The 23,563-nt window shown below is 41.2% G+C and overlaps 1 protein-coding gene across 2 annotated transcripts in view; it reads right to left on the reverse strand.

The window, feature by feature from the left end:
• Positions 1 to 19,290, reverse strand: part of zfhx3b (zinc finger homeobox 3b) — a 169,510-nt gene extending 150,220 nt beyond the window's left edge. For both annotated transcript variants that reach the window (XM_026168473.1, XM_026168438.1), the window contains exon 1: positions 19,075 to 19,290. The gene's annotated coding sequence lies outside the window, so the exon portion shown is untranslated. The remainder of the gene's footprint in view (positions 1 to 19,074) is intronic.
• Between the last annotated feature and the right edge of the window lie 4,273 nt (positions 19,291 to 23,563).

Below are 23,563 nucleotides of genomic sequence, written 5' to 3' on the forward strand. Positions count from 1 at the left end.
CTTTCAGTTTGAGAACAAAGGATTCTGAAACAACAAATTGCCCAAACTTAGTCTTGAGACAATAACCTTTTTGACCTGAATTAATTCACACAATAGTCACTTCAGCCTGACTGGGTATGTAATTGGTCCTCAATTTGTTTAGAATTTAATGACATATTGTTACTTCTGTTGGTGATTAATCAAAAGGGAAAAAACCCCGAATCAGATCAATAAGTTGAACAAAATCCAATCATGACTGTAAGGCATGTAAAAAAAAAAAGCATTAATTGGGCAAAAGATGACGGTATGCTACTTTATAACAGGGTGAACTGAAAGTAATGGAAAAATCAGGTAAGCAGGATGCTGATGAAGGTGATGCATTTCCATCTTCCTTCTATGAACCACGCCTGCAGTGTGCAAGTGTGTCTAAGAGGGATAAGGTAGTGCTTGATGATTAATCACTGGACATAATAAAGCTTCTCCCCATGAGCACACAGTCCAGCTGATTCTATGATATGATTGGGGCCGATTAAAAAAAAAAGAAATAATTATTCCTTACAGTGCATTCATAGTACACTCTAATGACATCTTCTGATTGGACCTTGCGGAGAAGATAATAAGGCCCGTCTTCAGAGTGGTCTCTAAGATTATTTCTTTAACTTCATGAAATGGGGCCACGGGCCTGGATGCTGCAGATTTGAGGATTAAGATAAGATGACCTTTCACATTATGTTGCCATGTATAAAAGATGAAGTTTACAGTGCCTCATTACATTAGGCCTTATCAATGGTTGGAGCCTCTGTGAAGTCCCTTTGAACATCACAATGGTTTTTTGAGGCTGGTTTACAACAGGCCTCTACCCCCCAGTGTGGGATTACACTGCCTGTGTGTGTGTTTGGGTTATGGTTTGTATAACAACTGTTAATGTTCTAAAACAATTCAAAAATACTATACAAGGTGTACATACATATATATATATATTAGGGGTACAACGATACTCGTATCGATATTGAACCGTTCGATATAGTGCTTTCGGTTCGGTACGCATATGTATCGAACAATACAAAATTTTTAATTTATTTGATCAACTTTTCTTCTGACGATGCTGTCTGTGTTGAGAGCTCAGTGGATCTGCGTTCGACTACTCTGCCTAGACTGCACTGTCGAGCGCAGATCCACTGAGCGCAGGCCAAGCTAGCAAGACAGATGCTAAGCTCGTTGCAACATGGCAAATTGAACCTCCCCCACCCTCATTCAGATCTGGCCTTTGGAACTATTTTGGTCTTCATGTGAAGTATGACCCTGAAGGTAAGCGCGTCATGGACAAAAGTAAAACAGTGTGTCGGATGTGCCACGCAATGCTCAATTACATGGGTGGGAACCACTGCGTTAGCAGTTAGCTCGTTAACGTGTTGACGCTGTCCAGCCCCACGCACCAGGCAATCCGCGGTAGCTCGTTAACGGAGATTTGCCCTGTTGTGGCGTTAACGTCATTTCAGATTAACGCTGACAGCACTAGTGAGAACAAAATGAATAGGACTGCACATTTACTCCGACAGCATCCTAGTGCAAAGACAAGTGGAAGCAGACAAAAACAACAAGCACGCATGCTACAAACTTTACCCGAGTCATTTAGACAGCCGTTAGCACACGATTCTCCTTATGGGGACCTGATATGTTTAATATGCTGCTGAGAATATAGCCCAGAAGAAGCTTATAGTATAGCTTTTATTTTGGAAAGAGCCCATTTCTCTGTAATAAACTCTCTTTTCCAAAGATGAGTGATTTCTCCATCAGATAGATTTTTTTTTTTTTTTATTACTTTGTTGTTTCAGCAACATTAAATTTAAAAACTGTACGTTTGACTTAAAATATATATTTATAATTTTAATAAATGACAAATTAAAAAAGCATGAACATTTTTTTGAATCAAAAAAATATCAAACCGTGACACCAAAGTATCGAACCAAACCGAACCGTGAATTTTGTGTATCGTTGCACCCCTAAAAAAAAAAAAAAAAAAATAATAATAATATATATATATATATATATATATATATATATATATATATATATATATATATATATATATATATATATATATATATATATATATATATATATATATATATATATATATATAAAATTAAATATAAAAAAAATTATATAAATTGTTTGAATATACAGTTTATGTCAAACAGTTCAGACCCAGCCTGTGAATGTTCATGCTAAGCTTTCAGGCTCAGACACTGAAAAAAAGAACAATGGAGAACATTTTTATTTCCACAGTTCTCCGAAATAATGTTGTCATTAGTGTTCAATGTTAACATCTAAGTTTCCAAGAAAAAAAAAAAAAGAAGGAAAAACTGGAAATGGAAGGCAAAATGTCACTTGTTTCAAATGCAAACCAGCATGTTTAAAACATCTTTTTGGATCAAGTGATATTATGTTGAAACTAGAACCTGCTGCTGAAAAAATGCTGTCACTTGTTTCCAGTCTCCAAAAAAGTGAAACTACATTTGAAACAAGTCAAGTGATGTCACCCTAATGGCAGATTTCTTTTCTCTTGTTGTTTTGAGGCTCGTAAGGACTCTGATGCTGAGCGACACTTCTGGATCCTTCATCTTCAGCAGAACCAGACTCTCTGCTGGTCGGGATGAAGAGCTATAGGCTTCAACAGGCAGCAGACTACTGGCCAACATCTCCAGGCTTCTTTGATGTGGGAGGCATTGCTTACCCCTATAACTTACAGCCCAGCTCTGCAGGGACTTATTTTTATAACCTCCATTATTTTCTATCATAAATATTCAAATCCAGATCTTAAATCCAGAGCTTAGTGAGGAGAATAGCCAAAAACAACATGCAGCTCTTCAGCTTCCCCTAGCTCTCGCTCTTCTATAGAAAATCATTATGAAGATTAATACAGAAATCAAACAGAATGCTGAGACGAGACTGCAGGACGCAGTAAAATAATGCACTCGAGATGGAATTTTTGGTCAAGGATCTCTGGCTTTTTTGTTCTTTGTTTGTTTGAGTATTTTGACACATTCTGCATTTCCTCCTTGTGGCTGTGAATTAATATTTTCAGCTTGAATATTAATCCTGATTCAGTAGTGGATTAGTTTGCCATTGTCCCCTCTGTGCTGAGCCCTAAATAAAGGCGCTGACATGGAGAGGAAATCTATACCTCTCTGCCCTGCAAACAAAGACCTCTGCACCCAGAGATAACACATGTCCCTGCAATGCAGACCCCCCCGCCTCCAACTACAACTCTACCCATGTGCTGGATCCTACCATCTCCCTCTCACTTTTCTTTCTCCTTCAACCCTCAATTCCACATTTCCCCTTCCTCTCACCACTCTTTTCCTCCCCGTCTCTTTCTCTCTCCCCCAGAAAAACTTTGCCATGGTAGATTTGCAAGGCAATTGTGCCCTTAAACCGCGCCTCTTCCTCAGCTTATACCATGCATTTTCCAGAATTTATCAAAGAATACAATGGGGTTATGCTTTCACCATTATTCTCCAGGCAAGAACAGTAATTTAAATGCACCAGTACTACTGAAGCAGGGCGCAGCCCTGCTGTCTCACTATGGAACAGAGAGAGATGAAAATGCGTTACAAAAAACGCACAGCATTACTTTGTTGACCTTTCCTGTTCTCATAGTTTACAAACAGCTGTGAAGCTCCTTCCTCTGGGCTCTTTGTACATCAGAGACTGGGACTGATGGAGGCACGCCATGCTTAAATGAAGGGCTTTTTCTAACTTGCCTCCGTTGTGGCTCACAAACACAATTTAACAAACAGACATTTACTTTATTTTTGCCACCAAAGCAGTTGCCAAAGCGAAGGAGGAAATACATGCTGAAACAGATACTGCGTCCTTTTATGTATGTATACTGTGCATATCATAGCAGACAGTCTATTTAAAAACAAAAGGAAAAAAATCTAAACATACATAGATCTCAAAACACCCACCCACACATATTACGATTTATTTTCCCATCCGTTGCAGTCTCATCAGTGGGCAATTTTTAACCAGCGTTCCATTTTTACGGCGAACACAACTAAAGCTGTACTGTTATTTTTTTGATGCCACTAAATGTGTGCGCCACAGTTCATCTCAGACTCTGAATGAGCTCCAATACACTGTCCTCAATGACACTAATCAGCATGTAACTGCCAGTTCATAGGATGAGATGTATTGTGCACAGACACGTGTGTTTTATCATGCTATCGTGAAAGCAAACGGGAGCGTCGAGTACCATGTTTCAAACGGTGGTTCTACACATGTGCCCTGAGGCTGAATGCCAGGTGAATATTAACAGCGAGCTGCGTGAGGGGTAGAAGATGCATAGGACGCAGGATCACAAGGACACAAAGTTAGAGATGGAAAAAAAGGAAGAAGGAAGAAAAACAACAGAAGGATTGAGGTGGATGAGAAGTGAGGGGAACATAAAGGGAGCAATAATAAAGGAAAGTGGGACTGAAAACAGTAAAATATAACAAGAGGAGAAAAACGTGGACGACTGCAACAGACAGCTGGACATGGACTGGGCCGGTCTGCAGACCTGGTCAGACTGATGAGAACAGGCAGCAATAGTGATGCCATTATGTCGTTAATCAATCCACTGGTGTCTGCTTGTCTGGGTGGGCAGATACTCACAGTCTAGAAGGGGTTAATGGGAAATCAATGAGAGGGATGTGCTTATGAGCAGGACAAGGGAAAAGAGGGACAGGGGGTAGAGGCAGAAAGGTGGGGAGGGGGAGATAGGAACATTGTTTCCTGTGATAGCAGCAGTCTTCCCAGATGTTATCTGTCATTCAAAGAAACACTCTGGTGACCAGATGTTTAGGCTCATCGTGGTGGAGTGGGTACACATCCTAGTGGGGGATCAATATAGGTCAAGTACATGGTAATATTTATCACTACGCTGCACACACACACACATACACACACACAAGGCGCTGATGTCTCTACAACACAGAGACTTGCGCTGTGAAGAAAACTATGCACTTGGAATAAAACAAAATAAAATAAAATAGAAAAGCGCAGCCTTCTGATATGTTTGTTTTTTTCAAGAGGCTATTTACTGTATCTGGTGTTTTTTCATTAATATGCTCCATATTGACCTGGATCAGCAATATCTCTTTCCTACGTCCATTAAAAGAAACAAAGGGAGGCGTTGATTTGGACGGAAAGGTAAAATAAATACAGCAAACATCAGCCAGGGTAGATCTCCAAAGGCCTGGAGGCATTTGGGGTGGTGGGTGGAGAGTTGGAAAGGGGGAACCCAGAGCAGGTCCCAGTGCAGTGAGGCTCTTTGTAGTTTGAGCAGTCTGAACTAGCCAGAGGCTTACTGCTCTAACCCATACCACTCAGAGAGACTGTTTGGGGGAATTACACCACAGAGTAATAATTAATCAAGTAAATGCTGAACTGCTTTGATTTGGATTACATTAACATATTATCAATAATGTATTAATCAAGTACAAATAAACACCTCTGCATAATAGCATACTTAAGTAACTACGCTTCCACGCTTAACTCAAAAAGTTTGGTGGCAATGAGGAAAACCACAGCAAACTACAGTGGAAGCAGCAGAGTCTCGCGGCTTTGGAAGCAACACCTCTTGGCACTTAACTGTCTTTGTTCATCAGCTTCCTTTTTCATCAGCGCATCAGCCATTTTCAAGAACTTTTACCAAGAGGTGAAAGAAAAATTATGAATTCATTTATTTACTCTTAACAATGTCAGAAGGCATCACGGGGAATAAATAAACACTGATGAAGCACTGAAAACACAATACACGTAATTTGTGCAAAGCTACTCCAGGTTTGATTCCAAAAGTAGCTGAGTGGATTGAGGAGAGAAAAAAAGCAAAGAAAAAACTTAGTCACTTTTATCATTTGCAGAGGAGTCGAATCAGCTCTGCTTTTGTATTTTCACTTAAATACATGTTCTGTTTTTCCCAGATAAGTTGTGTTGTTTAAAAGCATCCGTTCTCGCCTAACGCTTTGTTCATTGGGGGAACTTCATGCCCAGGGATTTTCTAAACACAATTCATCAAAGTGGAACGGCAGTCTTTTTTTCTGCATTCCTAATCCTTTTTGCTGCAGATGAGAGATTTGCTGTTCAGACTCATTAAGATTAAAGCGTTTTGCCAGAGTTATTTAAGAATGCAAAGTTCCATGTGAGACCTCTCAGAGTTCAGAACAGAAGAAAATCCTATTGACACGCTCGGTGCACTGGGGGCTGATCTTAGCCTATATTTCTATATTTGGTGTCAGTGATTGAGTGATAGCATGTGAAACAGTTTCCCCCGCTGCATTTGTGCTTTAGAGTTACAATCACTTTTCCGTTCTTATAATTAAAAGGTAACGGGTGAGCTCCTTTTTCTTCACTTGTAAAATTCATTTGGCTGCTTATGCACCTATAAAAACATGTGACTATACCGTCTGGTTTTAATACGAATGTGTAGTTTATTGGCTTTGATAACTAAATATAAACTGGCAGACAAATTAGTTGTTTTGCGGTTAAGGGAAACAATACATTATGGTCATAGGCTGTAAATGTGCAGTTAACTAGGCAGTATTTAGCTTTCTGGTGTTATTTTGGCAGCAGAGTTTGGCTGGGGTGAAATTATCAGTCATCTGGTTGGACAGACAACAGTTAACGTTTAGCTGGAGGTGATGGCAGTCTTTTAGCTGAAAAAGAAATTATCATTGGATCGGACTGAGTGTTAGTCTTCTGCCTAAGGATTTTTAATATTAGCCTTTTTGGCCAGAGTCTCAGTAGTCTCTTGGCTGTGCTCTGAAGCTCCTTTCCCAAACTTTCCAACTCCAAGTGTCGCAATCTGGTTCCATTTTACAGCTGGCCTTGAGATTGTAACAGAGCTCCTTTCTCTCCCTCCTCAACCACATATTTAATCCCTGTGCTTATGTCAAACTTAATTACAGGACCTTGTACGAAAAAATAACAAGTGAGCCTTGTAGGGGTGAGAGAGAGAGAAAAGAAGAGTATTAAAAGAGGGATAGAAAAAGAGACACGGGGAGAATGTTAAGAGGTGTGAGGAGGAAAAAGGAACAACAAAGACATTTAATCTGTAGACTCAGCATGCTAAATGACCAAACAAAAAGCTTTGATCTCAAGTACCTCTTTTTAGTTGATGCTGGAACAGGCCCAATCTAAGTCAGCACAGGCATTTAATTCATGAGCTCTCAGTGGCCTAAAACACCCCCACCCCCCCAAAAAAACAATATGTGAACTAGCACAGCGCAAGCATAGTATCTGCTTTGCATCTACTGTATACATCTATAATGGATAACTGCTTTTCAAAGACGCACAGGCTGTAATGATAAGAAAGTGACCCGCGAGCGCCCACATTCATATCCTTTCAGTGAAAATCCAGCAAATTCTCCAGAAACCCCCCAAATCAAAAAAAAGAAAAAAAATCATTAGACTGAGACAGTCATTCAGCTCGTGCACGTGTGCGTTTGTGCACCTAAAACTATTTACTCTGTAGAAGTGGAACAGCTGGGGAGAGAGATGTTTAGTCTGTCAGTTTAAAACTATTACCTCAAACTCTGAAAATATGAGCTGAGCCTGTCGTGCATCGACACAGGGAGACAGCACTGTGAAGAACAAACCTTTGAAAAGTCTAAATCAATTTTTGGGGGAGTAACATAACAAACGCTTCAGCGCAGTGAAGAAAAGGGGATCTCTTTTTTTTAACAGTTTGAAAAGCACATATTCATACAATCTTCATAAGGCAAAACAGCATAAATGCAGTATACATGAAGCCTTTTGAAAAGGAAGATGACAGTGCAGCAGAAAGGGAAGAGACACAGGGATACTCCTCAGAGATGCAGACAAAACAAACAGGAAGACCATCACTGCTACATACAGAGCTCCATACTGTTTCCCTACACCGTTCACACTCAACACACCTCACCACCCATCTACCCACCCGTCCACCCTTCGGGGCAGCCTACTGACTAAAGCCTTCCCAGACTGGACTTGAGTGGTCAAGCAATGGGCTACAGGAGGGAGAGAGTTTCCCATGCCACTGGTGCTGGAACTGGCGCGCCACCCGGAGGTATTTATAGCAGGCCAGCACTAAAGGGCCGGGAGAGAGGGCATGCTTGTTTTCCTTTCCATTCCCCAGGCACTTTCACCAGGCCTCACATGTGGGTGTTAAATATATATCCAAATACTGGGAGCAGCATTGTGGGGGCAGAGAACAGAAGGTAGTGGGCTCCATTGGAATTGGAGGGAGTTCGGGGTGGAGGGGTGCAGTGAGAGATGGAGAACTGAGAGAGAAGGATTGGGAAAACAAGTCTGATTTGTGGGGAAAGAAAGAAAGAAAGAAAGAAAGAAAGAAAGAAAGAAAGAAAGAAAGAAAGAAAGAAAGAAAGAAAGAAAGAAAGAAAGAAAGAAAGAAAGAAAGAAAGAAAGAAATTGGCTTTTGATGTAGTGAAATTGCAAAATGTGAACAGAAGAAAGGAAGACGAATAAGTTTGTGTGGGCTTCCAAACTCAGATGGGCCTTAGACACACAAGTAGGCTCACTGCCAGCTCCAGGATGCAGTCTACACCAAGACCAGGATCAGTAGTGGCTGAACTCAACACAGATTATATGTAGACTCCACAGCGGGGGGGATAGTGCAGACAAAATAAAGGGACAGTTGCAGGGAGGTGGAGTGGTCCTCCTGTTGTGGCTTCCTTAACTTCAAACAATATCTGGCTGCATCTACTATAGTGGAAATACACATCAGAGTATGTATACATACTCTGATGTGTGTCTCTTTCTATCGCTCTCTCTCTCTCTCCTTCTGCATGGGAATTCCAGAGTGACATTATTACTATGATGAAAACAGACCCCATAAATACGGAGCACTATGATGAATATAACAGCGATTATGGGGGCAGCGATAATTAGATCAGGAAAGAAAAACTCATTGAAGTTTTCTCTGTTTTTGTGTTTGGGAATTCCTTTCAACCTTGTGTCTTAATGTATGAGGAATTACAGAGCCAACAGTAGCGTGGTAATCATGTGGGTCTCTATGAGGGCCTCTTGGGGCCTCTTCAGTGATCCTCTCTCCTGTTTTAGCTCTCTGCTCCCACTCACATCTTGGTAAAAGCCACCCTGCTGTCTGCTTTTTTAATGATGGTTTGGCCAACAAACAATTAATAGGCTGCCCCACAGATGCTGTTAAAAATGAAATAGCAGGAGCGCTCCCAAAAGAGGCTATCCAGCAACTGCTGCTATCTTTCCATCCAGGTTTACTCATCAGGTTTTAACCTCTTCAGCAGCTCTCTCTCACCTACACAGTCTCAGCTTAGATCTTTAAGCCCTAAGACTACAGCTTTAAAAACACCCTGACCTGAGCCTCTGTCCAAATCCCAAATGTACAGCAGCCATCCCACTAGCTGACTGCGTCAGAAAGATTCCACCATAGCCTCTGTTTTTTCATACTTGTGGGAAAATAGCAGTTCATGTTTCCTTGGATGCTTCACACATTCCTCACCCTGTCTTCACATTGCAGGGCCCCAGAGTAAGGGTATGGCCAGAGCCACTCGAGAGGAGGTGCTTGGCAAATAAGAGGTGTGGCTAAATGAAAATGGAAGGGAATTATTTGTGTTTATTTAGGAGGGAGTTGCTAGGCGATGGGAACTCAAATAGGCACTAATTACATTTCCCTGAGTTTGATGAGTATAACAGAACTTGGACAGGAACTTTGGAGCTCATTTAACTTCTCAGAACACAGCTGGGAATTATAGATAACAGAACATCTGGAAGTCACAAAAATACTTCTCTAGCGTCTAATCCAGACTAATTCAAAAGCTGCCACATCCTGCACTGAACGACAACCCAAAGCCAACTCAGTGACAGTTCCAATATTACAACTTTTGTAGTAAAAAACATAGACATCTCTGAATGACGTTTGAGTAATTTGGGCAAAGTTTCATGCTTTCTAGACCATACAGCAGCCTCTCCTTAAAATTGAGCGTTACACTGAAAGGTCACGGAAAAGTACCTCAAAGCACCGACAGTTTACATGAACTCACACACAGACTGTTGCACTATGCAGTAACACTCTGTGCTGCAAGTTCACATATTCGGCGCAAGTATCAAAAACACGACTACTTAAGTCCCGTAATGAAGCTGCAAAAAGCACAGCCAAAACACACAAAGCCACTGAGAGATGCGCACAAAGAATACTCTACTTGGCCACATTCGGGATTGGTCTCATCCCAAATTCCTGACCTCAAAATTTCAAGACAAAGGTAGCTGGTCTTGATTTATGCATGCTTCAACACAGAATGGAGAGAACAGGACATAGTAGGGAAGAAATTAATTTTGATCCTGAAAACATTATTAATGGTAATGTTTAAAACATCAAAGCCCTGGCTGACAGAGACACAGCATCTTCACTCTGACAAGCTGGAACAGATGAGCTCACTTGAGTCAGTCAAGGTGAGGCACGGGAGAAAATGTAATTTGTCTCTCAGTTGATTTTCATTGAGATTTTGTGGCGAGTATGTGGTTCAGAATAGGTCAAAATCGTGTAGCTTGGATATGTTCTGTGGAAGGACTGACCGTGATATAAAGGACAGTACCTTCCTCTCTGCCATTAAGCTTGTGTGTTTGTCTTTGTGCTATTAGTTGGCAATGGATACTCAGGAGCTGGTAGTTTCCTTTTAGACCAGCTGACTAAACCCACCCCATGCAGACCACCAGCTAGAACATATGAATCTCAAGTTCATAATGACTGACTGAGCCAGAGAAAAGACCATCCTCTTTCTGTGTGGACTTCTCACTTTAGCTTTGGGCAAAGGGATAAAGCTTCTCTTACTCCCACATGTTCATTTACCCCCCACCATCACACCAATTGAACCAGCGAGTCTGGGGGTAGTCACATTGATATTCAACGCGCATCTCCATCCCCCAGCCACAGCCATCCCCACTGGAAACATTATTTCATTACATGTATTATGCATTCAGCATAAGAGAGCTGGTGAATGTGCAGTGTGCAGATGCTTGTGTGTGGGTGCGGGCAGGCTCGGATGTTTCCCTCTATGTATACATGGTTGTGACATGCCTGTTGTAAAAAGAGTTTTAAAGAGGGTGTAAAAAGTTATAATGCCTCAGGGATGCAGCATTAATGGTACTTGGTTTACTTTGTGAGCACCAAGACAAAATATTTATTCCATACTATTTGTGTCAACATTAGAAAAAGTGATTTTGCAAGTTTTACAGTGTAGCGGGACAAAGTTCCCCGCAGAGACAGAATGAGTTTCCTCAGTTCATCTGAGTATGTGCACCCACATGTGAATGTATACTGTGCCTCATGCAGAGAAGGCGATAAAGAGATAGACAGAGAGAGCTGAGTGAAACAGGGGAAAGAGACCAGAAAGAGATGAAGATAGAGAGACAGACAGACAGATCTTTCATATGGCCCACTGCTCTTTGGGCCCTGATCCAGATGTCACCAGAACAGTTTTTATTTGTTAATGTCTTGTTTTAAAAGCCCCCTTAAAAGCGCCTGCCGCTTTTCCCTCAAGTCTTTAAGTGGCTCGACACAGTACACTCTTGTCTGATCCTAACTGGAATCAATTTGGAAAGAAACCATTTCACCTCTGATTAAGCACTGCTCTGTCTCTGCTGTGGCATGCTGACCTTTCCAGAGGTCTGTCTTATGCTGCTAGGAGGAGCCAACCAGATGATGTGCTAGGCTAATTACACTGATTGACGTCAGCAGGCCTGGCATGAAAGTGGCTTGTATTTGAACCTTCGGCCATTTGTCAGGACTCACAGTCGCATCTCTGTCGTGGGCTCTCAGTGTCACAAGTCCGATTCAACAGCTAATTTCATTTGTATAGTGCACTACTGTACACCCAGTCACTCTTTCTAAATCTCCCGTCACGTTTTTCCCTTTAATTTTCATACATGAATAATCCTTTTTGTCTGACACGAGAGGCAGTCAAAAGAGCGACACCTGCCTGTTCTCTTGTGATACAGTGAGCCTAGTGTTCCTGCCCCCCGTGTATGTTAAGCAAAACTTTAACTATGTTCAGTTTAGGGTCAAATATAGACTCACGCCAGGCCAGTAGGGCACCCATAAGCAACTGTGCCAAATTCCTTTTTGATTTCAGTGTCTTGGATGCGGCTGCCCTTGCACACCACCTCTCTGTGTGACCCATGTAATCGTCAAGCATTTCTCATCAATTCATCCCTCTCGCTCTTTTCTAAACTCCTGCTATGAAGCTGCAGTCCTGGCAGTGTAGTGCAGGTTGAACATCTGTGCGTATCACGGCCTTGTGTAACACATAAAACATGGAAGTCCCAAGAGCTATAAAATCTTGCAAACCCACAACGCTTTGAGAAGAGAGTTCAGAGGCAAGAAGTCCACCAGAGACCGGCCCTCAGTCCAAATTCCAAGCACTTTGCCTCATACACCCTGAGAAACGTTGCCTAAAGAGAGGCCTGGTAGAGAGAAACCTCACCTCCAGTTCAAGCGGATTCCTCTGCCCTTTTATTTGCTCTCGTTTGGCTGCAGGGGGAACGTGCTCCACTCTGACCTGGGGGCACTCATCCAATCAGCTCGCTATCTGCTGCAAGGGCCTCCATAATAGTGACATTTTTCCACCTCGTCAATAAAGTGGTGAAAGCCACCCTCCACCCGCTACTTGACCATTTAACTTCTTCCTGAAAAGGCCCTTTCTTTCTGTCTGTCTCTGTGCCTGGCTGAAATCAATAAAAGCAGAGCAAGGAAAGAGGCCAATCCAGCAGCTGCATTAACTGGTGGTCTCAACGGCTGTACAAAGAGGATGGCTGGCAGAGAAAAGGAAACAGGAGAGCGGGCAGCTCAAGTCTTTCTCATTCATACAACACTGAGAGAAATCTGCTTATTACCAACACTCGGCGTTGTCGTCTGGTATGAACAAGGAGATTCTGAGAATGATGAATGAAAAAAATTCACTGCTACGCCATCCCACACGCACACCCTAAAAGTCATAAAACTGAATAAAAACTGAAAACCTGCATTTATTCACACAGACTGAAAGGTGACAATCATATGCAACAAAATTGACATATATATTAACACATATATAAACTCTGTAGTCTCTAATGATCATTGCTTGCCATGGCTCATTTAGTAGCTGCATTCACACATCACCACATGTCTGCAGTGATTGACATAATGGCATCAGAGTGAGAACAAAATGTCTTCCAATAAAGGAGCAGGAGGGAGAAAATGAGAGAGATGGGTTACATCTATGCCCGTGCTGAAATGAGTGCAGTGCTTTGTTTGGTTATGCTGTCTGAGCTGAAATTGATTTCTGTGAGAAGCATGCACCAAAGAGCCCCTGCATTCAGATGAAATAAATAACACACTCTCGTAGAGATGGGAGGGTATGTGGAAGAAGGAACAGAAGGTGAAAAATGGGATAGCGGAGGAGGGAAGAAACAAAGATGGATGAGGTCAAAATGAATTTACAGTAAAAGGGGGTAAAAGAAAGAAAGAAAGAAAGAAAGAAAGAGCTGAGATAAAAATGAAGGGAATGTCTAAAGGTGGTGGACTGAATGCCATGTCTTAAGTCTAGCACAGCATTGAAAAAGACACAGCCTGGAAGACATCTGGAGCGGAGGATAACAGCCACACACCACTCTCCGACCACAGACAACATGATGAGGGATTAAACTTCATTACAACATGTTATGGTAATGAATGGGCTGTGGCTAGTTGTGGATGTGTTAAGAGTAATTATCCTTCTCCAGCATATGTGTGAGTGACACTTGATTGCGAACGCCATGGATTCCCGTGATTATGATGAGCACACATGCACATACAGACAGTATGTGCATGTGTGCTCATCATAATCACGGGAATCCATGGTTAGTCAACTGGATATGGCCTAAAATATCCAAGAGGTCTTTTCCACATTGAACCAAACAGAAGCGAGCTAATTAAAATGCAATGCGGCAAGAATAATCTCTCACAATTAGTTTTAACACCATTCCTCAACAGAAGATGACCTTGGGCAGGCCCAGGCATTGTGGTCTGGGCCAGCGTTTGGGTATCTGGGTCCAGGGTTATTGCCAGAGAGGGAGGGGGACAGACAAAGCCGCACAACCCAGAGATGTGAGGTTGAATCTCGGTCACTTCGACTGCCTGTTCTTATGGCTGACAGATGTTAGTCTGATTCAACAAGATTTGCGACTCTGGAAAAAGTTACACCGCACTGTGCTCCCCGCTGCAAATTTTATTCTCTGTGCAATGAAACATCTCATACATCATCATTTAACAAGACATAAGCAAAAGCCCCTCCCTGGATTACAAAGTCACTGATAAACTATGCCACTTGAATCTACGGTTGCAATGCGCTGAAGTATTTAAGTGTTTGAGCTGGCCGGTCTAACAGTATAGTGTTCCCTAGTTGAGTGACAGCGTGCTTTTAAATGCAAAAACACAGAAGCCTGCTATTGTTGACGTACCGCTGCTAATGTTGCTAAAGATCGACAAGGACTGGAAAACTCTTTTATTTATCAAAGTGTGAGAGTCTGGAGGGAATCAAAGGGGAAGTCCTGTCCCCAGGCTTGCTTACATCATCCTCTTCACAGTAGAAGAGGGACATGCTGTGAATAGGTGTTCCCCACATCGGCAACCTATTAGTTCCTCGTGTTTACTAATATTTGGAGTTGTGGCGTTGTAAGTGTTTTGTTCTGCGTAAGGGAAACAGACACAAGGCTTCTGTGTTGGCATATTTCCCAGAGTGGGCATGCGGACATGCAGACAAGCAGGGTGGTATTAAATAGAAAGAGTCTTTTCCCCAGGGAGGATGGAAGAGTGAGATGATAGTGGATCATTAGACTGGTGTTGCCTGCAGCTTGCTAATTTATGCAAATTAATTTCTTTGCTGATGCCAATGCTTCCCAAGCAGTCGACATCGAAAGCCGAACGGGTTAAACAGCTCTACTCTCCTTTGGTGGTCTGGGACGTTTAGCAGCATAAGCTAGGGAAGGCTGTGTTATACCAAGCAACAATCACACAAATGCACACTATGCCAGCCTTCTTCCTGGCAAGGCATCGGACAGACAGCCAATCAGGTCCACGCTGGTTCTCTTGTAGACGAATGGCATGGCACGCTGGCCCTCTTGTCGCCCCGCCTACCCTCCCCGCTGCACCGCAGCTGCCCAGAATGATTTTATAAACATTTTGCCAGTGGATCAATACCTGTATTGATCAACCATTGTGAGAGTGATCCGTCTAAAACCCAGAGCAGCCTAGAGCTCAGAGATGGGAGGAGCGAAAGAGAGAGGCTGCAGAGAGGATGGAGAAAGAGAGAGAGTCTGCAGCTACAGTGAAAGGGAGAAGAGGTGCAAGGGAAGAGAAGGGAATCTGAGAGAGAAGCAGATGCAGAGCTGAAGGCAGGTGGAAGGAAGATTTCGGAAAACGCTGCCAGGCCGCTGGGATTGGGGAGAAACCAATGGTAATTGCTTTCTCGTTAAGGGAAGGGAGGGATAAGGGCGACTAATGACTACTGCGGGTAAGTGACGGAAGGGTAGAAATAGTGTGAAGAAATGTGTACATGTATGGACGAAAGGGGGTGACTCCAACACCCAAGGTGGCTAATGTCTGCACTAGTTTGGCCTGCTGTAGTATGTAGCACTTTAAGGTTGTTGCATGTGTATAAGTGTGCATGACTGCATGAGGTTCAAAGAGACTGAGTTTGTGGAGAAGTGAGGAATCTTGCTGATAAGTTAATTAGATGTTCCACAAAGAAAAGCCGAGCTTAGTTTATTTATTACTAACTGTATTTTTCTTTTCTTTGTTTTTTCCAGGAACACCCTACCTTTTTTTCCTCTTTGAAAAGTAGTACTTGGAATGGTCGGTACTTTTCCTTGGTGACAAAGAAGGCCCAGCACACAGAGCTGTCATGAATTCAGGTGATACAGCAAAATCAAAACTGGATATTCCTGGGAAATCCTGGACCTCTTGGAAAGTAAAAGTCTGCAACTTGGACACACCCACATAGGAAGAAACAATGCAGTTCTAAAAATCAAAATGGCTGAATGAAGATAGTGTATGCTATGGAAAACAGTTTGCAGTATCGCAATTTTTAAGTGGTGCGGATATAGCTGTCTTTGGGATTTTAGTTTTCACATTTTTACAGATCATTGGATTAAATAGACTTTTAAAAAATATTTTAATTATGTGGAAATTTTACAGAAGAGAGGACTTAGTCGACAAAGCTCACCAGCGAAAATTAATGATCGATTTAAGGCCACAAACGGCACTGCAGGAGGAGGAGCCAAAAGCTTTTGGGATCATCCTCCAAATCTAAAGGGAAATTAAGTTTCCATTGATTGGTTTTAAATGTGACTATCTTGCACATAACTGAGTATTTGAGAGGAGATAAATGCTCATTGATACTCATGAACTCACTATGCACTGGAGTCCTGATGTGGAAAAACAGAAAGAGGCCTCTACGCTCTACAGGTTCACTCATTGTGAAAAATCAGTTGGACTTGACAAATGAATGTGATGTACCAAGGGAAAAGGCACATGTAATTTTGTTAATAAACTGCAAAAAAGAATTTAAAAACATAGAAAACAATATAAGTCTCTCTATGTTTGTGGGACTATTTCCCCTTACCTGTGGCAGCACTTCTTCACACTAAAACAAATCTGTTTAACAGTATGCTGCTCTGGACAGGGTGTCAGGGTGGCTCCCAACAGAGTTCAATGAATCTATGCCATTTTCTAATGAGGGAAAAAATTAAATCACAAATGTATAAACGTATATTTTGTAAACTTTTATACTTTCATGTATGAATGAATACATTTTTTCACTATGGTGATTTTATATGACTTCAAACAGATTACACTTTTTGACAAGTGCAGTTGAGGGATTATATATTGTGGCAGAGTTTGGTTCTGAGCTACTACTTGTATCACACTTGAACTGGATTTCAAAAAGCAGATGGAGTATTGGTAACCAGGACATTCAGATGATGAGAGGAAAGTTAGCAACACCAGGATGAGAATACTTGTATCAGACTTTGTCAATATACGTAATGCACACATTACATGTCCAGCAGCAGCAGCAGCAGCAGCAGCAGCAGCAGCAAGCAATTTTAACCACTGCCATCCATAGTGCTTTGAGTAAAAATGTTTCGATCAGCTTAGGGGTGAAAAAAACAAAACAAAAAAGCTGTCACAGGTCTCTGACATATGTGTTAATATAAACAAATGTCTCTAAAGTGACTAATTATCACGACACCTAAATAAATCTGAAATATAAAGCTACAGTGCAAACTAGTATAATCTATTTATTCAAGATAAATGTCCATATTCTTAACATGAACTTTTTGAGTGGCAAACAGCAAAGATTCAGGACCTGTGTTAGAACAATACTGGGGGTTGCACTGGTGGGGGCATGTTTAAGGTACTACTGCACTAATATAATTGTGAAAATACAGTACAGCAAATGCAGGTGGTGTACCATATCATGTGGCAAAACGCTGTACAGGAAAGACAGGCTTTACAGTACAGTTACAAGCTGCATGTTTTGAAGTACTGCAACAAGACTGTGTGCTAGCCTTTGTTTGACTGGCCAGTGCAATGCCTTGTTGGATGACTGTGTCGTCATTCAGCAAACAGCCCTGTTCTGTTATGTTGGCATCCTTCCTGAAACACTATCCTGGCACCATTCAAATGAATGAAAGTCTTGTTTGCCCATGCAAAGCTAAAGTTGATTAGTCAACAACCTTGGCTGGCTAAAAAAAGTGGACGAAAGAAAGCAGTTGCAAAGGTTATAAATTGCACACTTACATTTGCATTACCTACTTGTCAAATAAATCAGTTTGTGCCATAAACCAACAAAGCCTAAGACCTAAGAGAGTTAAGCCAGGAGTTGATCGATACAGCCTCAAAATTAGAGCTTTACCCATTAAACAATGTTTCATCATAATTACATAAACATCCATCCATCCATCTTCTTTTATTGGTTAGAACAATTAACCAATAGCTTTTACTTTTATTGTTACTCTCCTTTTGTCCATATCTGCTTAGTTTCAGGAAGATAAACACTTAAGCCATATCAACTCTCTCAAAGATATAATTCATGTGCTATCAAAGCAGAACTGGGGTGCTGCAGTCATTTCCTTGTTTCCTTTTATCCTTTTCGTTTGATTCCTACTGTCAAAAACAAATCCTTGGACGAATGCCAAACAATAAATTAGGGTCTTCATTAAACACATCAAATCTAAATTACTATTCAATTAACAAGGCAGTCAACCTGAACTAATCAACCAATTAGGCTGTGTGTGTACACAGAAAAGCCAACAAAAGCGCACGAGTCCCCTGGGAAAGCTGTAAAACACTGCAGAAGAGTGACAGTACAAATGAGAAGAGACTTGTTTAGCAGGGAAAAGGAGGATGTGGAAGTGGCAGAAGGTAAATGTGGCACTAAGATCACTACGAACCCCATTCATCTCTGAGCAAAACAAATAAAATAATTAAAAATGGAATAAAGTGTCCATAAAAAAAGAGTATCAAAGGAAATTTTAAAAAATGTGGATACCTACGAACTTACAAGATCTGCAACCGACTGTGTGTTTTGATTGGTATATTTTCAGGTGTTTCTAAGCAATATTTTTATTTCAGAAATGTGTTAAAAAATAAGGCATATTTATCTTCTGCACATACACATGTTAACTGATCATAATATCCATGTTAAGCTATGTTTTGTTAGTTTTATAATTTTTCATTAAATAAAAGCATCAATCCTGGAAGAGTGCTTTATCAAACAACTCAATAGTGTACATATTTACCAGTATATAGTGGTGCTCAATGACTGCACTGGCTCAGTCTTTTTATGGGGGACAGTATTTTAACATTTACTGACTTTAAATGAAGACTACTTGAAAACACAGTCGCACAACATTTGTCAGAAAGTGCAGAGAATCTGCTAAATTAACTGTGCTAATTGTGGCATTTATCTTTGCTGAGTGTTGTGACAAAGCTAAAAACTTTGTCATGTCACATTCAGTATTTTAGGTCTGGCAGTATGTCTGTGTTGAACGTACCTTTGGGCCACACCAAATGTGTTCTTCACTCACAGAATGCAACCTACAGGGAAACACACACAGACACACAATTACTTGTTTAAATACATATATACATATGGCAAGAGAGCAAGAAAGAATAAAGCCAAACCAAAGCAGGATTTGAATTCACGTTTTTAGCCAGTATAATTAGCTGACCATAAATATAAAAATATAAACACACAACACTGATAGAGATCTTTCTGATTTAAAAAAAATACAGGCAGGGACATTTCTACCCTTTTAACCCCTCACATCTAAATGTCTGCATCTGATGGTGCTTCACTACAGGCTAAAGGGGGTTGCAGAGAGGAGAACGCCATTATTGTACCAGTAAATGTCAGAACAACCCCATCTAATTGTGCCATTACTAATTCATGTTTATTAATGCAGTGATGTATGATGGCTCCACAGACAGACTGAGTTTGTCTGTGCCTGTCATGTATGCGTTATTCTTTGCTGATGAGGGCTGTAGGGAGTGTGTTAGTGTTAGACTCAGTGGTGGCTGTGGGGGCAGATGGCGCATGTAGCGACAGTGCCAAGTGGTGTGTGACTTTAACATGACGGCAGAGCGGGTGAGGCGCTCGACTGGTGTCTTCTACTGGCCCAGTGCCAGGGCCCCCGGTCCCCAGTGCCCCGGCCCCTCACTACGCCAGAGCCTCTGGGCAAGTACCGCAGTTATTGTTTTCACTGCCAAGCAATTAGCAGCACTTAAGATTTATTTAGTCATGCTCTCATGTGTGGTAATTAGCTTGGGGCCCAAGCAAGCCTCGTCATCCAATCACCTATTTCGCTCACACCAGAGCAATGCATCCACAGGAGACAGTGAGGGAATGTGAGGGAAGATGCAGGAGCTATAGAGGGTGGGAATGTGAAGGGAGGTGGAGCAGAGCTAGAAGGATTACAAGAGCACCAACCCAGCTCTCTGGATCAGCACTTTTTAAGAGATCTTCAGGGGCCTGTTGGCTGAACGCATAGCAGGAGGAAAGGGCAAACACAGCCCAGTTACACTTTTATGGAATGCTTTGTGGAAAAACACCCCTGACACACACCTCGGCCTGGCAGCTCGGTTTGTCATATGGCCCAGGGGGCTCTGCTAGCCTATCACATGACCATTGTAATGACCTTAAAGGGCAGCTTCCTCAACAAGATCAGACCACTCCCACTGGCTGAATCGCTGTTTGGCAAATGCAGTTTGGGTCAGTGCATAATATGTGATGCATTTGGTCTTCAGGCTGGAATAAAAAAATATGTAGACACCTCACCAAATAGATTATGCAAAAGCTGACAAGCAGGGAAAAACAAAACAAAAAAATGACAAACAAACAAGTTTCCTTACTGTTGCTGATCCATAACCCTTTTGGGGAATTTACATAATATCAAACAGTATATAAATGCATGAGTTATGTCCTAAATTAGGTGCATGTGACTGGAGCAGCTACTCTAACAGCTTGAGGATTGAGGGGAATCAGTGCATAATACCTTATATTATCTACTTCAACAAGAAATGGTTTTCCCTTTTAAAACAGCCCAATGCAGAGTTTTATAACAGTAGCTCAGAGAATACATGTGAGCACATGAAGGTCAAAGGCAGGTTAAACTGCACATTCACATACATATGCACAAAGAAAACCCATCAATCCATGCTGGTTTTAGGTGGTGGGAGGTAATTTGAATCACTAAACTTTAAAATACAATTTGTGGGAAACTATAGGCTGTGTGTCACTGATCGTGGAAAAGCAGCACAAATTGCTGACGCAAGACTTCACAATCAAATTTTTTTGTTTAGTCTTTTACTGGTGGATCATTACAGAACTGGTTCTACGCACCACCTCAAATGGTCTTTTGTAGGACAGTTCAATTAGTGAAATATCACTTTCCACCTTTTTTCCTCCGGGGGAACTGTGACACACCAAACCAATCAGAACCTCGCAAGCCAACCCCTGACCTTTTTCATCTCAATATGACTACCATTACAGTGCAGAAAATTAGAAGCGTCCCGCTATTGTTCAGTAGCGACGGGGGTGATGGAGGTTATTTAAAGATAAATGCTTTAGTGTTCATGATCCATGCTGCAATCACATGGATCACCACTAACACAGAGGAAAGGAGAAACACGTCTGCTAAAGCAGGAGTGCACATGCGCACATAAGAGGCTATGTGCTGATGGATTCATGTTGATTGTTTAGTGGTGATGTAGCCCTGCATTTGCCTGGTAAACCCGTCTGTCGGCGTTAGAAAGGCGGGTTTAAGGGGATGCTTTTGTATTATTATGTAAGTATTCGTATGAACAGCATTAAATGCACAATTTAGAGGACAAATTTTGAAAGGAAACACTGATAGCTATATAGCCTTGATTTCAGTGGTCTCCATAGGCAACAGGATCACTGCTGGCTGTCTTATAAACATGAGTAGTGAGAGGGATAATATTCTCCTGGTAACAAAGCGATTAGATGGCAAATGCGAATGGAACTGATGTAAGACTGCAATGACATGATAGCACGATGTGGGTGTGAAAGGTAGCTGAGCATTTTTTTTGCACACTCTCCTGCAGGTAAACAATATTTACATTCATATCGTTCTTGTGCTGTTATAAAGGAGTACTTCTGTGGACCAGCAGTGTACGCAAAAACTAAAATCCAAGATGACAGTCTTTCTTTAAACCATGAAACATGTGACAAAATATGTGCTAAGTATTAACTGTAGCAGCTAACTACATGTAGTAGTACAATTTTTTTCTCTCATTTAGCAAATTCTCTAAATGTATTCTATGAAAATAACTAGACTTAATATATAACTATTTTTTTACTGTTAACCCCACCCAATCAATTGCTATATTTAAAAATAATTTTAAATATAATTTAAAAAACATGTAAATGAATCAAAATACAGCCCTACATATTAATGTGGCAGGCACTTGTTTCATATCCAACATTATGACTAGAGCTACAAAAGATGTTGCTCTTTTGAAAAGTAAAATAACCAGAACCTCATACGACTGAAAGAAAAACATGTTTAATATTTAGCTTAAATTAAACTTAACTATATCCAACTATTGACAAGTGTGAACTGCAGACAAGGCTTGAAAAACAAAGGATTTTAAAACATGCATTAATTGGCTGACTTTATTTAGACTGGGGTTTTTTTGTTGTTGTTGTTGTTTTTACATCATTATTAAAATAAAATGTAAAAAATAAAGCAACAATTTGTTCTAATTGTCTACATCTGAGCTTGTTTTAGGATTGTCTCCGAATTCATTAGGAGTCTTTCGTGATTTACACACAAAAAGCAATGTTATCACTGTTCAAATAAGAGTCTGAAACCAAATGACACCAGCGATTAAGGTTCTGTCCCATATTTCATAGTTTGGTCATCTTAAAATAATATTTTTTAAAAAGTATATTTTTAAATGTGCACTGTTTGTGGCAAGAGCCACTGACCATGCGGGATTTCTGCTAAAGGACTTGGAAATGCTCTCCTCAGTGTTGGAAAGGTTACTTTTAAAATGTATTCCATTACAGAATACAGAATACATGCCCCAAAATGTATTCTGTAACGTATTCCGTTACGTTACTCAATGACAGTAACGTATTCTGAATACTTTGGATTACTTAATATATTATCATACTTTTTACAACAACATGAATGTACTATTGCTGTGTGATTTATTACTGTTACTGAAGGTCCGCGACTCCAAACTGTAGTAAAGGGACCTCTGACTAATACGGCGGGGTCCCTGTCGGCTCGTAGCCGAAAAATAGCTTTACTTTGTTGTGTGGGTCAACTTTTCTTGCGAGAGACAGAGAGAGGCGTTGAAAGGCTGCTCCAACGAAACTTATTGTTTTTGGAGGAAAACATGAACACGGTGTACAGTCGAGTCTTAATAGCTTACTTACATCTGGGCTCGTCAGGCACTCTTCTTGGCTGAAGTGGTTATTATTATATTTACATGCTTCCAGCTCCCGTTTTTCCTCAATGACAACTCGTACCTTTCCACTCCCCTTTTTCTCCCTCCTCGCGCTCACAGACCCATAACGTGTATGGCAGTCCATTCTCCCTGCAACACGGACTACACTGCCCATGATGCTACGTTCTTTAGAGCTATGCTTGTAGCATTCTGCCTCTTAGCTTAGCACAACAACAACAACAACAACAACAACGAAAAGGCGCTCTCTCCCCCAGGAAACACACAGTCGCAGAGAGAGAGAGAGCGTCGCCCTGTAACCATGGCAACCGTAACGCCTGGAACAACAGAACGTAGCTGTCAAACAAAACCCAAACAGTCCTGACCCGCGACAAAATGAAACAGGAAAGTACCGCAGTGTAATCCATTTATTTCAACAAAGTAACTGTATTCTGAATACCACCTTTTTAAACGGTAACTGTAACGGAATACAGTTACTCATATTTTGTATTTTAAATACGTAACGGCGGTACATGTATTCCGTTACTCCCCAACACTGGCTCTCCT

This window comes from Astatotilapia calliptera, chromosome 1 (assembly GCF_900246225.1).
Source record: "Astatotilapia calliptera chromosome 1, fAstCal1.2, whole genome shotgun sequence".
Lineage (NCBI taxonomy): Eukaryota > Metazoa > Chordata > Actinopteri > Cichliformes > Cichlidae > Astatotilapia > Astatotilapia calliptera.